The sequence below is a fragment of the Lactuca serriola genome, chromosome 3, assembly GCF_051521515.1.
Source record: "Lactuca serriola cultivar US96UC23 chromosome 3, Lser_US96UC23_V15, whole genome shotgun sequence".
NCBI lineage: Eukaryota > Viridiplantae > Streptophyta > Magnoliopsida > Asterales > Asteraceae > Lactuca > Lactuca serriola.
In genome coordinates this window covers 221217512-221222859 of record NC_136410.1, presented here as the reverse complement: position 1 = coordinate 221222859, position 5348 = coordinate 221217512, and the positions used below count along the sequence as shown (strand labels likewise).

Below are 5348 nucleotides of genomic sequence, written 5' to 3'. Positions count from 1 at the left end.
GGGCAACCGACTGGCCTATGTCATATCCCAACAACAATATTCAGTGATACCCAACCAGTTCATATTGAAATTTGAAAAAAAGTTTCACCATGCATACCAAGTGTTCGATAAAATGCTTGAACCAGGACAATCCAGTCCTTAAAGAGCAATAACATCCGGTCCTTAAAGGGAGATAATAGGGCAACATGGGAGATATTTGACCTGATCAAGGTTGTTGATTTTCTCATGTAACAACAGTTTGTATTGACACATGGATAATGATTTGTTTTATCAAACAACTTGATACTTATGTAAGTTCTTTCTTCCTATGCATCTGTATGTTTCTTTGACCTTTAACTATTTATCTTGTTACAAAATTCTACATGTTCCGATGGAGGTCTTAAAGTAAGAATACAATAGTCGATAACTTTTCTTTTAATGTAAGAATACCATGTTCTTGGAAGTTTTTTTTGTGAAGCTGCCAACCCTTCCCAAAACTTTGGAAGGGGTAATCAGTAAGGAAAAGTTCAAAAAAATCTAGAGCTTATAGTCTTGATAAAAGCTATCTAATATTTTCATCATCATAATATTTATTTTCCTGCAACTTCATGTTCATCAATTCATATGTTTTTTTCCAGTAACTTCCACTTCCTTCATGGGTTTGTAATAATACTGATGGACTCTGCTATTTTGTTGTATGGTGTAGTACCTTGGTTCTCGAAGGTGGGTAGTTTAGTCTTTCCCATAAATTTCAATTATGTAACAAGTTTTTAGATCTGTTCTGACTGTTCTGATTTTGCAATCACCAACTACAGAACAATTCAGTTAATTCTTTTTTCAAGAAGAATTTGTTGAATTAAGGGAAAGGAATGGGATTAGGAAGAGGAACATTAATTGCTTGCTCATGCTATCAAATGTATCTACTGTTACCTGCCACTAGCAATAGGTAATATTGTAAGGTTGCTCATGCTATCAAATGTACTTGAACTTCCAGTTGCCCCCTCTGTGCATTCGTAGTCATCAGTTGTTCCTTTAAGCAAATACTCCACTTTCTCTTCATTCGAAGTACTTTGCACCAACGGATGCTTTTGTATCAATGATGCCAATATTCCTTCCAGTTCCATAGCTACTTCCTTCATGGTAGGCCTTTCATCTCCTTGAACATGTAAGCATCTTGCTGCAAGAGTTGAGACTTTGATAATCTCGTTATGATCATCATTTTTCTGCAGCTATTCAACAAGAATCTGGAAGAGTCGTCCCTGTTTTAAAGAAGATAGAAAATGCATGGCTAGGTTCCTCTCTTCCTCTGGCCTATCAAAGCTAAAAGCTTTTTTTCCAGTCATCATTTCCACTAACACTACCCCAAAAATGTAAACGTCACTCTTATCTGTCAGCTGGTTCGTCTGCATATATTCAGGATCTAAGTAGCCTAGTGTTCCTTGCACCATTGTCTTCAGCTGTTTCTTTTGCTATTCTAAGTCTGATGTCCCATGTAATAGCTAACGACTTGCCTTTGTTGTGGATGTGATCATAGAGTGTGCCATTTGGAATGAACTCATAAACCAATAATGGGACTTCTGTTTCCAAGCAACATCCAATCAACTTTACCACATTTGACAAAACTGTAAAATTAGTCCCTGTGGTATTCAAAATACTTTCGATAGGGTCCAAAAAGTTTGCAGCTTGCATGGATGGTCCAAAATCAAGATTTTTCTGTGGTTTTGCTCCAAAAAAAACTTGAAAATATGATTTTGCCCTTTTATTTTCTTTTTTCTTTTTTTTATAATTATTTTAACATTATTTTAATTTAAAAAAAAGATTTTTATTAAAAGAATTTTCCACCAACCGCCCCACCATTCTCTCTCTCTCTCTCTCTCTCTCTTTCTCTCTCTCTCTCTCTCTCTCTCACACACACATACACACAAGAAAAACCCACCTTCACCTCCCCTACCCCCATTCCCGATCTTCTTCTTCCCAGTTCACCTTTAACTTAAAGTACACACACATACACACAATTAAATATGTTCCCGTTTAACCCTTTCTTTATTCCCAGCGAACAATCCCAGCTCACCATTGTTTCTCAACAAATTCTTGCAGATTTCGACATCTTCTCTGTTGTTGGAGCTAATAAACCGTCACAGTTAGTTGACTTAAGAGTCTCGGTCAAACCTGGTGAGACAATTGTAATTAGGTTTAAAGGAATCACTGGAAGCCCATTGGTTAGTGGAATCTGCATAAGTGAGCTCCTAAAATCTCTGGTAGCTAAAGTTTCATATAGATTTTTAATTCTATTTGTAATTTGATGAGTGAATTTGATTTGACTTTTTCTTTTTGATTTACTCACAGATGATGTAAAACAAGATTTTCTAAATTGTTAGAATTGTGATGTTGATATAGAAATCCCTTCAGTTCAAGTATGTAATGTTCTTATTAACAAACACATTAATGTTACTAAATGATGTATAAATGTGTCCAAATTTCCGAATATATACAGAAGAAAGTCATGCGAAAGAAATCAGTAGAGAAATATGAGAAGAGGATACAAAAGTTGACTAGTCAATGTTAGAGGAAGACTGATGAATGTTATCAAGATTGGATGTCTTTAACTGCAGCAAGCCAGCAACTAAGCAACTGGAAAAGGTCCACATGTAACTTCGATGGTGATGAAGAAGGATTAAAACCTAAGTGTTTGTGTGAATGTGTGTGGGAGGTTGAATTTGCAGGTGTAGGGTGAGGAAGGAGAAGGTGGAGAGAGTCAAAGAGAGATGGAGAGAGAATGGGAGGGTACGAGTGGAGGTATGGGTGGGGTAGCTAATTGTTTTTTTTTAATTTTTAATTAATAAATTATTAAACAAAATATAAAAAATACAAAAAAAGAAATAAAAGGGAAAAACCGTCTTTTTAAATTGTTTTGGATCAAAACCAAAGAAAAATCTTGATTTTGGACTATCCATGCAAGTTGAAAACCTTTTGGATCCTATCCAAAGCTTTTTGAATACCACATGGACTAATTTTATAGTTTTGTCACCACATTTCTATGATTGATTTGAGAAATGATAAACACTTAATTAATAAATTGCTCTATCTGGGTTTGGGTTTGATCTGCTAGTTTGGACTTCTTTATGGCAATTGTTCTACTATCTGATAGTATTCCATTATAAACTGTGCCATAGCCACCCTTACCAATAATCCTGTTATCATGATATTTGTTGGTTGCCCTCTTAAGCTCCTCTATGGTAAAGACTTTTGCTTGATCAGTAGCTCCACCATCCCCAGAAATCCGTTGTTGCAACAGGATTCCACCATTTTGCTTGAAGAATTTTTCTCTAAGGATCATAAGTCTACGTTTCTTGAGTCCGAAGTACAACCAGTTAAGAAACACAATTAGAAAGATGGCAGCAAATGAGGAACCTGCAAACAAGATACTTTAATTTATAAGTTGTAGTAGTAGGAGCTCAACATGAAAGGATTGTCACTTTACTTACCTACTGAAATCTTTATAAGCATTGATTGATCTGCAGTGCATCCTGTTCCATCTTTCCAGCCATCTCCATAATAACCTTTTCGACATTTACATGTATACTTTATTTAGTTCATTCTTCGTAACATTAGCAGCAATTGTGGTAGTTGGTCGCCAGGTTTTTCTCTCTTTCATCTGTTTGACTATTTTTAACATGGGTCAAAGAAAAACTAAAACATCTTATTGAAATTTTGTAGGCTGGTGGACTATTATCTTTCATATCTGAGTTGGTTCTCAACTTGTAGAAGAATAACATCAAATATTTTGGCATCCGAGTGTAAAAAATAATATTTGAAATCATAAGTTCCTTAATAATACTTTATTGTGTTACATGTACTTTATTACTTACTCATAATATATACTTCAATCTGATTATTGATTATGTTTGGTGAGATCGTGTTCTCTGTTCTTGATGCTGCATCAGATAGGGAACCAAAAGTGAGGGGTCAGGAGTAAGCAGATGATTTTACAAGTAATGCTTAACAGTATTGAAGGAAATTTGGATAAAGTGAAACATGAGCTACAGAAGGGGAAATTAATGCTTAATGAAACATTTACGACTTTGCCACTTGAACCTGCACTTTCAACAGTTCCTTTGGATTACAAAAATAACACCATTCCGTTAAAGAGGTGCTATTTAGAATTTTGCATGTATATATGACTATATGTACTTCGTACAAGTTTACATGATACTCTTCAATAAAATTGTAAATGTGGTGCAAGGGTAGTTCTAAATATTTGCATCTGGTATCAGGGGTTACTCAAGGAAAATGCAAATGGTAGCAAATACTAGGCATATGGAGGTGACTTTGGAGATACACCAAATGACTTAAATTTCTGCTTAAATGGTCTCATATGGCCTAATCGGACTCCTCATCCTGGTCTAAATGGTGATTACTATAATTTTTTTGCTTAGTATTTAGGTTTTTGTTTAGTTATTTCCAACAAAAATGTTCCCATGATGAATCTTTTGGTAGAGACAATGTATAAGAACTACTTCATTAAGCTAATTATGATGCGATCCTTTGTTTATTTGTTTTCAGAGGTCATGTATTGCTATCAACCAATTAAAATTTCGTTCACCAATGGCGTAATTAAGGTATCAATATCATCACTCTTACTTATTTGTCTATATCATTTTCATCAAAATGTTTATGTTGCGCATTATATATTCATATGTCAAGTTGTGCTTTCTATATAGAAAATGTTAACCTTGGTCTTTGCGTTTTTTTTTTCATAGATTACAAACACCAATTTCTTTCAAACAACAGAAGATCTATAGTTTAATTGGGTGATTGAAGGTGATGGATGTAAACTTGATTCTGGAACTCCCAGTCTACCAACATTAGAGTTTAATTGGGTGATTGAAGGTGATTTTGGTTCTTGAAACGAGACTCAAGATATCATATTTTGGCATGGCTAGAAGCTTTGGAGGAAACGAGACTCAAGCAAAAGTAAACACACAGAGAGTTATTGGCACATAGTAAGCTAGATGATGCAATTGTATATAAATGAGTTCATTTTTTTATAACATTTACTCACTTTTGGAATAATTATTTGTATTTGACAAATTAGTGAAATGAATTATCTTTGTTATTTATAGTATTTTATTTTGTACTATGAGATTTTTAATGTATTATTTAATTTGAAAATTAGTAAATCTATAAATAATAATTTTATTAAACATTTAAAATTATGATACGCAAAAATGTGTGTCATCTTCATTTATGACATGGCCTTTCTTGACAGGGGCTTTCTTGATACGCATTGTGTGTCATTAACACGCGCGTCGTAAGGTTATGACACGCAAATGCGTGTCGTCTTCCTTTATGACAGGGCCTTCCTTGAT

General features: G+C 34.3%; 1 pseudogene; it reads right to left on the bottom strand.

The window, feature by feature from the left end:
• Positions 1 to 905: 905 nt before the first annotated feature.
• Positions 906 to 3719, bottom strand: LOC145096044 (wall-associated receptor kinase 4-like; annotated as a pseudogene).
• Between the last annotated feature and the right edge of the window lie 1629 nt (positions 3720 to 5348).